The 16,466-nt window shown below is 38.5% G+C and overlaps 1 long non-coding RNA gene across 1 annotated transcript; it reads left to right on the forward strand.

Annotated features, from left to right (window-relative positions):
* Positions 1-11,780: 11,780 nt before the first annotated feature.
* Positions 11,781-15,668, forward strand: LOC121805380. Its single transcript, XR_006051465.1, has 4 exons — positions 11,781-13,674; positions 14,200-14,730; positions 14,820-14,982; positions 15,063-15,668. It is a non-coding gene; the product is annotated as an uncharacterized LOC121805380 (long non-coding RNA).
* The last annotated feature ends 798 nt before the right edge of the window (positions 15,669-16,466 follow it).

The following is a 16,466-nucleotide window of genomic DNA, read 5'->3' on the forward strand; positions in this document are numbered from 1 at the left end:
AGTTGAGGGTACGAAGAGAAGATATACCCAAGACGGCGTTTCGAACAAGGTATGGGCATTATGAGTTTGTAGTAATGCCGTTTGGACTGACAAATGCACCCGCAGTATTCATGGACTTGATGAATCGAGTATTCCATCCATACTTGGACAAGTTCATCCTGGTGTTCATAGATGATGTGCTAGTTTACTCAAAGAATGAAAAAGAACATGAGGAACATCTAAGGATCACTCTAGAGACGCTGAGATAGGAGAAGTTGTACGCCAAGTTTAGTAAGTGTGATTTCTGGCTAAAGGAAGTAAACTTTCTGGGGCATATTGTGACGGCCGAAGGGATTCGAGTTGACCCTACAAAGGTGGAGGCCATACAACAGTGGAAGGCGCCAAAGACCCCAAATGAGATTCGGAGTTTCCTGGGATTGGCAGGATACTACCGTAGATTTATTGAGGGATTTTCCAAAATTGCAAGGCCGATGACCCAACAACTGAAGAAAGGGACCAAGGTCAATTGGACACCGGAGTGTGAGGCTAGTTTCCAGTTGTTGAAAGAGAAGTTGACCACCGCACCTATTCTCGCCGTGCTAGAACCGGGAATAGACTATGTGGTTTACACTAACGCGTCTAAGGTTGGACTTGGATGTGTTTTGATGCAGAACGGTAAGGTGATTTCCTATGCTTCGCGTCAATTGAGGCCACACGAACTAAACTACCCCACCCATGACTTGGAATTAGCAGCCGTTGTGCATGCATTGAAGATCTGGAGGCACCATCTCTACGGAGTCCGGTGTGAGATTTTTACTGACCACAAGAGTCTAAAATATTTCTTTGAGCAGAAAGACTTGAACATGAGGCAACGTAGATGGCTCGAGCTAGTCAAGGATTATGACTGTGGCATACTGTGGCATTAACTATCATCCGGGCAAAGCAAATGTAGTGGCAGATGCACTGAGCCGGAAGGCCCAACCACAATTGGCTACCTTTCTCACTCAAGAAGCGGAGTTGATTCGCGAATTCAGCAAGATACGAATGGAAGTAGTGAGAGCCCCGCAGACCGTGAAAGGAAAGATCACCACCTTGGTAATTGCACCCGATCTGCGAATAAAGATAAGAGAAGGTCAACGAAATGATGAAGATTTGGAGAAGGTTCGACTGAAGGTGAGGAAAGGCGAGCAAGAGAAATTCCGAGAGGAGGCTGACAATGCCCTCACCTACGAGGGGAGACTCTGTGTGCCGAAAGACGAAGGACTTCGAAATGAAATTTTGACCGAGGCACACGAGACTCTATATACCGCTCATCCTGGAAGTACAAAGATGTACCAGTATTTGAAAGGATCATTCTGGTGGGATGGAATGAAGAGGGATATAACTTCGTTTGTGGAGAAATGCTTGGCGTGCCAACAAGTAAAAGCTCTGCATCAACGACCATATGGGAAGCTGCAACCGTTAGAAATTCCGGAGTGGAAATGGGAACATATTGCCATGGATTTTGTGACGGGTTTACCAAAAACTCGGCAAGTGAATACGGCCATCTGGGTAATCATAGACCGCCTCACTAAGAGTGCGCATTTTATACCTATCCCTATAACTCATGGATCCGACAAGCTAGCCGGATTTATGTGAAAGAAATCATTCGACTATATGGAGTGCCAGTAACAATCACGTCAGACCGAGACACAAGGTTCACTTCAAGATTTTGGATAAGTCTGCAACGAAAGCTTGGTACACGACTGAATTTTAGTACTGCTTTCCATCCACAAACCGATGGACAGTCCGAGAGAACGATTCAAACTCTCGAGGATATGTTGAGAGCCGTGGTTCTTGACAGAGGAGAAAATTGGGAAGTTGTACTACCCTTGATCGAGTTTGCCTACAACAACAGTTTCCAGGCGACGATAAATATGGCCCCATATGAAGTATTGTATGGGAGGAAGTGTAGATCACCACTCTACTGGGATGAGGTTGGTGAAAGAAGAATACTCGGGCCAGATTTAGTAGAAGAAATGATTGAAATTGTTCGACAAATTCGACAAAGGATAAAAGAAGCTGAAGACAGACAGAAGTCGTATGCTGATGTCCGGCGTACCGACTTACAGTTCAACACTGGAGATAAGGTGTTCTTGAAAGTATCTCCATCGAAGGGGATAACGAGGTTTGACGTAAAGGGAAAATTGAAGCCGCGTTACGTAGGGCCTTATGAAATTCTTGAGAAGGTGGGACCCGTAGCGTATAGGTTGGCACTACCACCGAGTTTTGGGACCGTGCATAATGTTTTCCATGTGTCACAATTATGAAAGTACGTGTTCGATCCCAAACACGTGGTTCATCAAGAGGAAATGATTTTGAATCCCGACTTGAGTTATGAGGAGAAGCCCAAAGCTATTCTGGACAGGAAAGTGCAAGAATTGAGAAATAAATCAATCGCGTCCGTGAAAGTGCTTTGGAAACATCATGGTGACGAGGAGGCTACTTTGGAACTCGAGGATAAAATGAAAGAGAAATACCCAGAGTTGTTCGTTAGAAATGAGAAAATTTCGGGATGAAATTTCTGTTAAGGTGGGTAGAATATAACACCCGTACTTTTAAGTACGAAACTAAAGTATGTCATGAGATAATTAATAAAATTTTATTAATTATGCTATGCCTCGCGTTAACGTGCTTTGGAATGTAGTATGGTATTTATGTGACTACGTGACTTTGGGACGTTTTTTATGTAATTATGGAACTTTAGGAGACGTGTGAATGTCTCGTTAAAGTAATGGTGACGATATTGCTATTTTTTTAGCATAATGAATGAGATGTGGGAGATGAATATTTTTATGGAAGATGACGCACGAAAATTGAGGAACGGTCGAAGAAATTATATTTGGAACACCATCAAATATGAATTGTGACGAGGGGTGATTTTTTTTTGCATTAATCTTTGTGAAGAACAAGATAACGAAATTTAATAAAGCTTCCGTAAATTTTAATTATCGAAAGAAATGCGGGAATATAAAGTATGTATATATTTATTTTTGGGCTTCTCAAATTAAATTAGAGTCCAATGAGTATATAAAAAATGACTTGGACCCTAACTATTTAAGAATCTAACTAGTTAATAATATTATCAACTTGGAGCCCAATTATTTCCAAACAAATGGGAGCAAGCCCAAGAAGCTTTTCTTCTTCTTCCTCTCCCTCATGGCCGACGCCCTCTTCAAGTGGAGACCCTCCAATCTCCAAATTCTTCACCTTCCACCTCCCACAATTAATTCTACAAAATCAAGAGTCACCCATGTTATAACTTATGTTCATTCATCTTTCCACTACTCTTCTACTCCAACATTTAAAGAAAGAAAAAAATTTGAGAGGGAGGGCCGAGAGATAGAGTGAGAGCCGAAAGAGAAGGAAGTAGGAACTTCTACCATTCTTGCTCCTCCACCACCAAGTTCAATCCTTCTTGAGGTATAATCTCTTTTCAATCCCCAAAGCATGAAGTTTTAGTACATATATATTTCCAACATCATTTTACAATTCACCTTCCACAAGTAATTCAAACAATTTAACAATCAACATAATCGAACACTCGCTGTATGTAATCGAAAGTCCGAAAGAATATAACTTGGTAATAAAAACATACCTTGCGGGACGTTCGGGTTAAGTACGGGGCTGGCCGAAGGGAATCGGGGCTTTTTCGGGCTTGTGCGGGGCTGTTCGGGCTTGTGGCGGGGACGCCCCTGGGCTGTCCGACCACCGACGACTCGCTGTGAACATCGGCGGTGGCTGGTGAAGCCGGCTGGAGCAGAGGAGCTCGATGGCGACAGCAGCGTCGTGTCTTCCCGGCGAAACGGCAATAGCGTCGCGGCTTTCCGGTGAGACAGCGGTGGCGTCGCGTCTTCCCGGCGAGAGAGCGGTGGCGTCGCGTCTTCCCTGCAGCAGCGGCCTCGTGTTGCCGACGGCGAGCGGCCGACTGAAGTGGAGCTTGTCGGAGTTGAGTTGAAAGGCAACGGGATTCGTTGGAGAAGCCGGCACCAGCAGCAACGGACGGCGACAGTAATGACGGAGGAACGGCGGCGTGGAAGGAATTGAAGAGACACCGGCGGATTTGGATGAAATCCGCTGGTTTACGTCGGCGAGAGAGAGAGAGAAGGAAGAGAAAGATAGGGAGATAAAGAGGTGTGGAGAGGGTAGAGTGATAGTTGGGCCTCTTTTTTCTTTTTTTTGTGGGCCTTGTTTTTATTGGGAGGCTATTTTAGTTGGGCCTCTTTAATTTTATTTGGGGCATCCAAAATTTAATTGGAGGAATAAGGTGGGCTAAGTAAATAAAACTTTGGGCCGTCAATTAAATTAAACCGCGAGAAATTATTTAATTAAATCCCGGAATATTTCGAAAGCCGGATAATACTACCCCAAGTGCGAAGTAAAAAAAAATATTTACGAAGAGAAATAATTGCGATAAATTAAATATGTGCTTGATTAAATTTTAGAATTTTTTTTTCGACGTCATGGAAAATACGAGGAGCCAACGGAGGAAAGAACGAGCGTAAGCGGCCTACCGGCGTCGCACGCGACGCCTTGGGCAGCCGCCGAATAATCGAAAACGCACGAAAAACTGAGAAAACGAATTAAAAGATTTTACTTAGAGTGCATGCATTCTAAATATCTTCGTTACCGAGATTTGATGGGTACTTTATGTATTTTCCGAAAAGATGGTTCGCACAGCCGCTAAGGTCGGAACGAGAAGCTACTAAGGAAAACTCTAAGCTTTTGAGGTGGGTTTTATTACTTAATCTCTTTTATTTGAAATGATATGTTTATGGTGAAATAAGGGTGGTTTTAAATATTATGTCATGTCGTATTTTATGTTTTTGAATTGTCTATCTGATTTGTCTACTAGAATAAAGTTCAACTAGACTTTGATGGTTAACGAATTCGGATCTAACTAGGGGCTAAGCCCTACTTAGGCTAGTGCACTGATGGGGATCGTGAGCCGTCCTCTAGGTCGGCCGGTCCAGTGATCGAGTTTGTGGCCAACATCTCGTTTCACATGATGGTTCAGATATGGTATATGATGGAGGATGATGTTTGTCTGCGCGGACACTATTTTAAGGAATGATTTTAGTGTTTCTCGGCCTTTTAAAGTATAACCCGAGTTTCACTCGATGATGGCTTGACATAACTTAAACGATAAATGTATTTCGGGTATGAGTTCACTGGGTCCATCAAGTACTCAGCCCCTACATATGTTTTCCCTATGTGCAGATTGAGCGAGGACGGGAGGCGGAGGATGTTGAGCAATGAGCCAAGATTTTTATTCAATAAATGTTCCGGTTACTACTGTGTCCTCATACATAGTAGTAGTCAAACTCTCAATTGCTTCCGCTACTCTAAGTCTTAAGAATTTTTACTTTTTCTTTAAGTTGTTGAGCTATGTCATTCAAACTATGTTGAAACTTTGATTTGATAATGGAATTTCATCTTTTGATCTATATGTCGTACTTCCTTGATTGCTACCCCTTATTTCCCGCTTCTTAATTCCCCCACTATTCGCGATCCACCGTGCTTTCTATCCTTAGGAAGTGCGGTTGTGACATTACTTGATCTTCTTATGTTGAACGCATTTCCATTACCTTTTTGTATAGATCATACATTGTTTCTTTCACCAAGGAGAAAGTGGATTAATGGACATAAGCTTCATTAGCCAAGCTTATTAGCATTTGACATAGTCTCTGATACCGCTTACTACTTTGTAATTTGGAATCTTCTTCAACTGTATTGCCTATGTAGTCATGTACAACACCAGTTCTAGATTCTCTTGTCCACCTCTTAAGAATATAATTCTTTGAAAGAAATTTCACATCTAACACATCAAACACTTTCACATAAAAATGGCAACATATTAATCATCATCTCAAACCTTCGACAACTATATGAATTATCTTTGTGTTGAGATCATAGGTCACCCTCCATCCCCTATCATGATCAATTACTCATAGAACATATTCAAATAATGATCTTGTTTCATCTTTGTTCTTTATGTATGCAGCTCCAAGCAAGACAAACTCATTCTGAAATAGATAAAAAACCGATGAAGTATAGATCTTATAAAGTTGTTTTAACATAGAAGAGCTCTCTAACCTCAATCTGGGTAACTTTTGGCATGCCCCAAAAGCACACTTTAGAGCATCTCCTACCATTTACACTAAACTCAAACTCATTTTAGTGTAAATATCACATCAAATATAAATTCACTCCAAAAATTTACACTAAACTCAAATTTAAAAGAATATTCTCTATATTATATCTTTTTAACTCATAAAATTTTAAAAAAAATTTTGATTTTGGTTTAGTTTAAACCTAAAGATAGGTATTTTTTACTCAAAAACCAAAAATGAGATTGGTTTTAGAGTACTATTCGAGGTAAATACCTATCATATTTTAGGTTTTAGTGTATCATTGGAGATGATCTTGGTTCACAATACCGTTTTTCCTCCACAGCCCACTTAAAATTCTTGAATATTGAGAAATATATAAGTTGGGGTATCATGTAATTCTTGATACTAGAATTAACACTCACACTAAGTTGTATGCTTCTCATACCAAGTGTGGAGGCTTTTATATAGCATTGTGTCCATTTTTCCTTCACGTTATATATGTGCTTCAACCATGTGTTGTCTTGTGATGCACTTTTTATTAGCACTAAATAAATCTGCAAGTATACAGAGTATATATAGTATAGCTAAAGGTTAGTACCAGATATCGAACACAGGGAAAACAATCACAGATTGACTGCTTCCTACTAAGCTTCTTTCACTATTTGGAAAATCGAGAAAAAATGGATTTTTAAAACTAAAAATAACTTGAAAGCAGATAAACAACTAATTGCTAATAATTAAAGAGGTAAAATATGAGAGATAAGAGAATTCCAAGGATGTGCGTTCACAGTTATGGTTATACAAATTCCAACTACAATACCCTAGCACAGTTTATACTTCGATAGAACGAGTCACATAAGGTTTGCCCATGCGGCACAAGCGTATATTACTAACACTAGGGTTTTCAATCCTAGATTCGTAACTCCTAAAAGCTCCTAAGACCCTTGAAAAGTCCTCACTCTCAATTAACAGTGTCGTTTTAAGGGAAGCTAATTGTAGTGTCTACTAAGTGGATCTAACTCGCCAACCTCCTCTGACAATTATGTAGCAAGTTATATTAAATCATCACCGAATGTGCCACTCAAACATGAAGTATTATAGAACAACTTAGGAAAGAAACGAAGTAAAAACAAAACGGATATTAAATAGAAAACAAAATTGTATAACCAAAGTTGTTACTAACACATCCCTAGAATCCTATGAATTTAGTTACACATAATTGAATAAGCTAAAACATAGAATGAAGGGAAAACAAAGTGAACATAAGAAATAAAGCAATAAAACCCAAAGGTTGAATCCTTGTAGCCTTGATCTTCTCTTGATTCCTTGTTCAACCTCTTGCACAATGAAGAACTCTCTCAAATATATGCTCTAGAATTATAAGGCAAAAAAAGATACTAATGAAGAGGTTTGAGGGGTTATATATAAAGGAAAATTCGAGCTCAATCAAATAAGGCAAAAAGTGGCTAAGTTTGGTAAATCTTGGGGAGAAAGTAGGTCAATTTCGTGCGCCGCGTTTTCCCAGCGGGCCGCTGCACCTTGGCCAGCGGTCGCTGCATGTTGATCCGTAGCCTCTGCCTCTCGAACAGCGGTCGCTACACTTCATCCCAGCTGTAGCACCCTAAAAATTTTGACTTTTGTTTTCTTTAATGTGGTTGTCAATTTGGAATTTCATTCATGGAATTTAATTTCTATGTGTTTGAGTTAACGATGTGAGTTTTAATTGTTGTGAATTATGTGGAATAATGTACTATATTTTTCCAATGTGGGAAATTCATTAAATGGGATGATGCATTTTGTTCTAGCCATTTTATTTGGAATTTTCGACCCCTACAAATTATTGGAATTAATATTTTCTATTTTTGAATTTAATTAATTGTTTTGGGATATTTATCCAAATTAAATCTAAACCAAATTATCCCTAATTTATTCTACATGATTTTCGACCCTTAGCCTATTCCTTGGAGATTTTCGAAAATCCCCTATTAATAAGGCGAATGAATTATTTTTGTAGATTTAATTGGTACCTTATTTAATTTCCATCTTGAATTTAAAATCCAATTAAATCTAACCATATTTTGTCAAATCCCTTCATATCCTAACTTAATTAGGATTTGACTCCTCCTTCTTTAAGGCCTATAATTTTCGCCTCATATACCTATAAATTTCCTTGGGGAATTAATTTATTTGTTACCTATTTTGTGGGAGTCTTTTTCTACAAACAAATTACCAAATTTAAATCCTATTCCTATTTTATTGGAGGATTTAAATAATTTCCATGCTACTCCCTAAAGTACACGCCCCCTTTTCTAATTATAATTATTTTTTAAGTGTGGGATTAATCCTAGAATATAAAAAGGGATGAACCCTAACCTTAGCCCCCATTCACACATTTTTCCTCCCTCTCACTCTCTCCCACACGCCTCCCTCCCTCACTTCACCCCCTCCACAATTCCTTCACCAATTCCTTGTTCTTGCATCATTTTGGAGTTGGAAACTCAAGATTCATCGAAGAATCGCCTCATTCGTAATTCCTACCGATTGTTTTTGCAAGCGAAAGGTATACTTGAATCATCTTTATCTTTCTTACCATTGAATCCATGTGTCTTGATCCCCTCATGCATATAGTGAGTGTAGAAATTGTAGACCTAAAAATTAATCGGTTGGGAAGGATGTTTGCATGAGAAAGTATGTGTATGTGCGTGTATGTATGTGTGTGTGAGTTTGTGGATGATTCATTGGTGAATGCTATGTGTAAATACGAGGTCATGGTTGTGAGGTCATTTTTGAAGCATGAATATGTGTTGAAAGTATGAATAGGTATGTGTGGATGAAGGATAGACAAACCCTAGTTTGTAAATGCTGAGCATGAAAACTGTGGTGTTCGGACAGTAGGTTCCGACGAGTGTTTGACCGATGAAACGATCTTATTTTGACACAAATCCTTAACTGAGTGAAGTTTTAGGCATCTTCTGTGTAGTGTTAAAATTTCAGCCCAATTGATGAAAGATGAATGTTTAACGAATTTTTGAATTGAACTGCGCAGTCCTGCCAGAATTTATGTTCTCGTCCAGTGAGTTTCATTTTTGCTTTGACGGACCTAAAGATGTGATTTTGGTGTGAAATTTTAACTGAATAAACCTTGATGTGTCTACTGTGTGGTGACCAAAGTTTAGGGTCATATGTGGTCGGATGGAGTTTTAATGAATTTTACAAAAAGACTGCGTTGTTCTGCTAGATTCTGATTTTGTTGAAATGATCTTTGCTGACAAGTTTGAGTGAATTACATGATACATATGTGAATAAGGAACGTATCCTATGATGTGGTTATGTGTTGCACGTTGAGGTATGCATGAGTGTTCATTTCGTTTAAATTGATGAACGTTGGGATGGGCAATATAAGAAAACAATGGAAGGAACGATATGACATGCATGACAAATGTATTGATGGAAAGACTGATTGTGTTATGGTGTTGACAAGGATTGTGGTGCTTACGTGGGTACAAAGAGCAAGGGTTGAAATAAAGTTGTGAATTGTGTATAAGCAAGCGAGCTGTGCTTTCTTTTACTGAACTCCTTTTACGTTTCAAAATTGTTATATTGGAGTTATAAGGGTGGTTTAAAGTGTTTGTCATGCCATGGTTGTTTTGATGTTGAGATTGTTGCCTGATGGCTAGTTCATTTGAGCTTGCTCTGTTAGGCTATAGGGCTATGTGTGAAATGAATTCGGGTCTGAGTAGGGCCTCAAACCCTATCAGGCTGTGTACACTGGTGGGATCGGGAGCCGTCCTTGCTAGTCGGCCGGTCTCGTGGGCGAATAGTGTGGCCACGCTTTCGTCGTACTGTGGAAAGATGATGTGATTGTTTGATTGTTGAGAAAGTAGGGAGATTTTTTGTCTGGCCAGACTATGAAACTGGTTTTGTGACACTCGATGATATTTCTTATTTAAATGTAAAACTCGAGTTCACTGTGGTATGGATGACATAGTTGTTATAAAATGTTTTCGGCATGAGCCCACTGAGTATACCAAGTACTCAGCTCTGCATATGTTTTCCCTATGTGCAGGTTGAGCGGGATGTTGCGGCGGATGTTGAGTCGAGCTTTAGGAATTCCCGGATGCGTCGTGTCTTCATACATGGTTGTCATCCTATGACTCTCCTTTGATACTTGTTTTCCGCTGCCTTATTTAAAACTATTTTTTTTCAGCCTTCCGCATTACGCTATACAGTTTTATGCCACTAAGTACTTTGAGACTTTTATCCACTACTTAACCATTTTGTAGACTAAAACACTTTCTCTTGAAGTTAATTGAGTTTTCATATTAAATGTTGTTCTTTATCGTTTCCCCATAGTCACGAGTTCCCCGTCTTTACTATCCTTAGTAAGGGCGGTCGTGACACCAGCGGTCGCTGGACGTGTTCTTCGTTCATGCACAACTTTCCCGGAGTGGACGGCTACTAGCTGTGTTGCAGCGGACCACTGGGCGGCTCGAAAGCTCTAGATTTCGAACTTCGACTTTTTGCTGTCTTTTTAGGCTCAAATATGCACATTTCTCACAAAACACGTCAAAATACCAAAATAGAGAAAATATGCAAAATATGGACATGAATTGTGATTTTGACATTAAAAACATACCAAATAAAGGCCTTAAAATAGTGCAAAATCTGAGCGTATCATCTTGATGATTAAATTGTGTCAATAAGTTGCTCCAAGCCTCCTCTAACTTGGTTTCTTCCTCAAATCGATATGTACACCTCTTAAAATCTGTCATGAACGCTATCCTATCTTCATAAGGTTCCCCAAAAGATTGATCCCATTTTGCATTAAATGTCAAGTGCATAGTCCGTGAAATGTCTCCGACATTACCCCGTGCAAAGCTTTCGCCATAGCTTGATCTTGGTCAGTGAAGACAGTGAGAGGCCCTGTATGTTTGTGTGCCTCCAAAAAAGTTTCAAACAACCACTTATATGGTGTTGTTTCATCATATAAAAGCGATGCACCAAAAATCACAGTTCTTCTATGACGATTGAAACCTGAGAATACGACAAGTGGTATCCAATGAAACAATATCACCAAAATACTCATAATCAATCAGAATTCTAGCATCTTCCCAAAAAACATTAGTTATCTTCTCTTCCATATCCATTTTGTTCGCATGATAAAATGAAAGGTTTTTAGATAACTAATCTTGAAAGTATCTTGTTAGACAACCAACTTTGCCATATACCATGCTTCTTTGTCTCTTAGCTCAAAGATAATTCTTAGCGTCTAATCCCATCTCTTCCCTGGCTTGTCTAGTCATCAATTTAGAAGATAATTTATGATTGGTCCTATATCATCTGCTAAATTGATAAGGCATGTTTTGTGCATTGGTTACTGGTCAGTTTGATGGGCTTAAACATAATATGCGCAAACAAGTTGCTTAGTGTGCAGGAAAATGGGTAGAAATGCGTCCAAGGAGTGCCGAAGGAGAATCAAGTGGAAGTGAAGCATGATTATGTAAACTGGTCAGAATGTCGCGACATTGAGTGAAGCGTAAGAAGTGCAAGGCAAACTTTTAGGAGTTGATTATTCTGAAGGGCAAAAGTGTCAACACACAAAGAAAATATCCCTGAGGATTAAAGCTAAGCCTCCTGATAAATAGAAGGAGAAAACATGAAGATATCATCGATGATCATCACCGCCCACTCCCAAAGTCAGGCACTACATACTTGAAGTCTTCCTCATCCATTACCAGAGGAAGGGTGAGATCACCATGCCGGTTTCCATCCACATCTTAGTTATATTCAGCAATGTTATAGCTCTGAGGAGCAAGAAACAATTTATATTACAGTCTTTGCTTTTGCTTTTGGTTTTGGATATCGTTTGATGTTTAGTGTTCAAAACTCTTCTGGTTAATCTCGTTGTTTTAGATCGTTTGTTTTGGATATGTTGAATCTTGATTCACGTACTCAATCTATTTGAAGTTTTTTGTTGGATTTAAGTTGATCTCGTTTTTGGTTAATGTTTGGATGCTTTTAGTAGTTGGTTTATACTTGTTTAAGTCAGATCTATAGTTGTCGAAGTGATTTGCATGTGTTGATGAGTTTAATCTCCAAGAAATGTTTAGTTTGTTGTTCAATTCTATCGTTCATTCATGTTGGTAATTTCAATTAGGTTTTAAGGTTTACTTGCTTTAACTCTCATGTTCTCGTCTAAGATCTGCAGTTTAGTTTTTCGATTTTAAGTTGTCAATGGAGGTTTAGATTTTCTGTTAGTAGTATTGTGGAGGAGGAGATGTCAGAAAATCATGTTGAAATCAAAATCTGGGTTTCTCTATGATTTTGTACCTACATGTAGTCTCAGCTTTTCAACACCATGTCGGTTAGTTAGGGTTGTGGTCCCGTGTCACCTTTTCATTGTCTAGTCTAATTTAGGAAAGTTATGTTCATTACCTGAAACTTAGGTGCACGCAAGTAAACTTGTCAAGTGGGTCAGGCGGACCCAGCCCAGGCCCGCTACAGCTCGACCCAAGCCCAACCCACTAGTGAAATAGAGCTGGCTTGGCCTGGGCTTGGGAGTTAAGGATGGCTCCAATTGGGCCTTTTTTATAAACCCAGGCCCATTTGAAGCCCGACCCAGGCTCGGAACTAGCCCAGGCCCAGCCCAGTAGAGACCTACTTTATTTTTGATGATTTTATATATGAATTGCCTTTGTGTATTTGTGTTGTAATGAATTCTATGTCACAAAATGGGTATACTTGATGAATAAAAATTAAAATAATAGTATTCCTTTATACCATAGACTTGTTGTGGGAACTCGATTTTAGTGTATACACATATGTAAATCGTTTCTGTGTAATATTTTATGCTAAGACTTTTGCTTTCAGTTATCTTTGTAAAATATTTTAAGATTCAAACCCATTCAGCTTAATGTAAATATAAAGTTAAGAAATGGGAATAACAATTCTTTTAATAAATAGAAAAAAATCTTCTAATAATTTGCAGAATATACAATTTAAAATTGTTAGTAGATTTCAATTCCTGATTTAGTGGAATATATATACTTAAATTACCATTCTGATCAATTCTATGCTTAAATTATCATAAAACTAATAAAAATTATACTAATAAATATTCTAACTATAAAAAATTATTTCAATTTAAGAATGGCTACGAGATTCATTGTATTGTTAAAACAAGTTAGGGCTTGATTGATTGCATAGAAAATCCAGATTCAATTCTTGAGCCTTTCTAGACCAAATTGCCCCCAATTCTAATTCTTGTGTTCTAATTCTAATTCTAATTTTAATTCTAATTATAATTATAATTCTCATTCTAATCCTAATCCTCTCACCCGAAATTCAATTGGGAGCTGCATAACTTGTGTTTGTTATGTTTCGGTCAAAAGACGAGTCGATGTAGAAGGCTGCACACACATCACTCTCTTTTGTCGTCGCTGTAATTTTTTTCCTCATTTGCAATGCAACCCATCGGATCTAGTCTTGGTTGAAGGAGGGAGACATTGCGATTGCCATGGAAGATCAAATCACCCAAAATAAGGTGTTGCCTCTTTCCCCTCAATTGGATTCAAGTTGTTGCCATTTTTTTTCTCGAATTCACATCTCGATTTCGAATTGATTGCTGAAAATAACAATTTACTTGCATCTAGTTCTAGTGATTTATATTATCGAATTTTTCTACGCATTACGGGCTCGATTCAGTAAATTATTCACTCATTTCCTTTGCATTGAAGTATAGTTTTTAGGAGACTCACTTATGGAATTTGGTTAAGTTGAAATTTCAATATTCCTGCGTATTTGGATTGAGGAATGTAGAGAGTAGATAATCTGAAATGTGTATATTTGACAAGTCAGTGCAAAATCCCTTTTTTCAACCCTCTAGATGATATGATTCATATTTGCTCTATTTTAAGTTAGTTGATTTGATCAAATGACAATATTTCTTGAGAATCAGTTTTTCTGATCCAAGCACTCTTTCTGATTTCTTTTGATTTGATTGTTGTTTTTTTGTTGTATCATTTTTAGCTATTGAACTCAATAATTATCTCTTTTGCACCATTCTCAGGTTGCACGCAGGCGTAAAGAACTATCGAACTTCATGCTAGTGCTTGACAAGATAATTAGGATCCATCAATTCAACATGTTAGTTGTTCGGATGTTACTCTTCATTTTGATATCCAAGAAGAGCAAACAAACCAAAAGGTTTTGGAGGAATAGGTTTTCATTGCTTGAGTGCATTCCTGCCAATGTTTGCCACATCAACTGATTAGTTGATCTAACTGATCGGTCGTGCTTAGATAATCTACGCATGGATAGGAACACATTCGGTCGACTATTCCATTTATTGAAGGACCGCAACGATCTTGTGGATAAAAAGTTTGTCACCATTGAGGAGCAAGTAGCGATGTTCTTAGCTGTATTGTCTCACCATCAGAAAACTCGGGTGGCTGGTTTCAACTTCACTCGGTCACCGCAGACCGTTTCTCGCTACATGCACATTGTTTTATATGTTGTACTAAAGCTCCATGACGTTTTGTTGGTGAAACCTGAACCCATTGATGAAAATTGCACCGACGTAAGGTGGAAGCGGTTTAAGGTTTGCTCCAAATTAGTTGCTTTAATCTAATATGCTTATCCCCATCTGTACTAATTTGCATAAATTGTTTTTTTGTTGTAATTCAAAAGGGCGGTCTTGGAGCATAGGACAGAACATACATCAACACACTAGCTGTATGCGACCACCGTCTAAGATTTGTCTATGTCTTTCGTGGTTGGGAGGGATCTGCAGGGGACTCGAGAATATTAAGAGACTCACTTAGTAGACCACATGGTCTCAAAGTACCAAAAGGTTTGTAATTTTCTTGGATTATATGTAACTTCATTCCACTCTACTTTTCTACCTCGAGATTGAATGTTGATCTTCTGCAGGTCAATACTATTTATGCGACAATGGGTACGCGAATAGTGACGGCTTTATCACGCCATACAAAGAAGTGAGATACCATTTGAAAGAATGGGGTCCCATTTGTGAAGCCCCTCAGACACCCGCAGAATTGTTCAACATGCGCCATACAAAAGCGAGGAACATCATTGAGCGAGCCTTTGCTATGATGAAATTGTGTTGGGGAATTCTACGCAGTGCAAGCTTTTATCCGATAGATGTGCAAACAAGCCTTATCATTGCTTGCTTTTTTGCTCCACAATTTCATACATGGGCAAATGGAGGTGGATCCTCTTGAGGTGCAGATTGATAGTCAAGCAGATGATGGGAGTCAATCTGATGCTGATGATGATGGAGTGGCTTTCATACAGAGCATCGAACCTACCACCGCATGGTCTAAGAAGAGAGACGACTTAGCAGCTGAAAAGGCAGCTGAAATGTACCTTGATTTCAATATGTAGTTTGTTGATAACATTGTACTTGTTTGGAGCTTGTATTTTTTTCCTTCAAATTTCTCGCACACTTATGATGCTAATTTAAACTTGGTATGCATTATTGAGTTATTGTTTATATGGCAGATTATGCTTCATTAATTATTTAATGGGATCAGTTTTTTTTTTATCTACATGTGAGACTTAATCCCATTTTCTCACTATATATACACCATGAATTTAAATTGGTTATTTAATTAGTTAGTTGCTGAAAGAAATAGTTATATTATTAAATGGTTATAATTAATTTAATATATGTTACAGTGTTAATAATAGAAGTCCATGCGGTGTTTTTACTACACTGCTACAAAGGATCCATTCCCAAATATAATTAATCAAAAAAACTTAAATGATATTGAGGGTCAAATATGCTATGGAAAATAATCAAGCATTGGTCACTGATATTAAATTAAACTAAGCATCTTCACAAAAACTACAAAGTCATTTAGTTCGATTCATACAAAATAATCTAGCATAAAGTTGGATACTTGGGACGATACAGAGCCGTAATACCTAAAGAAGCTACTAAACAATCTAACAATTGCAAAAAGATGCCACCAAAACGGATGCAAAACTGGCAACCAAACATCTCCATCAAATAAAGCCATCACTTTCTAGCATGAACACCACAAAGTTCGGGCAGTCCTCTTCCGACATACTTCGGAAGAGATCCAACAGCTCCAGCTCTTTCACAAGTTTGGCAGATATGTAGAACTTCTGCCTCAATGTTAGCTCGGAGATGAGCCTTAGTAGCTTGTACACCTCATCCCTCTTAGCACTTTGTTCAAACTCGTACCCAATCCATTTGGATAAGGTCTGAAGCCGTTCACTTGTATTGTCATTCATCCTATTCATGATATCAAGGACACACTTAAGTTGGTCCACATATTTGCGTTTTTT

This window comes from Salvia splendens, chromosome 5 (assembly GCF_004379255.2).
Source record: "Salvia splendens isolate huo1 chromosome 5, SspV2, whole genome shotgun sequence".
Lineage (NCBI taxonomy): Eukaryota > Viridiplantae > Streptophyta > Magnoliopsida > Lamiales > Lamiaceae > Salvia > Salvia splendens.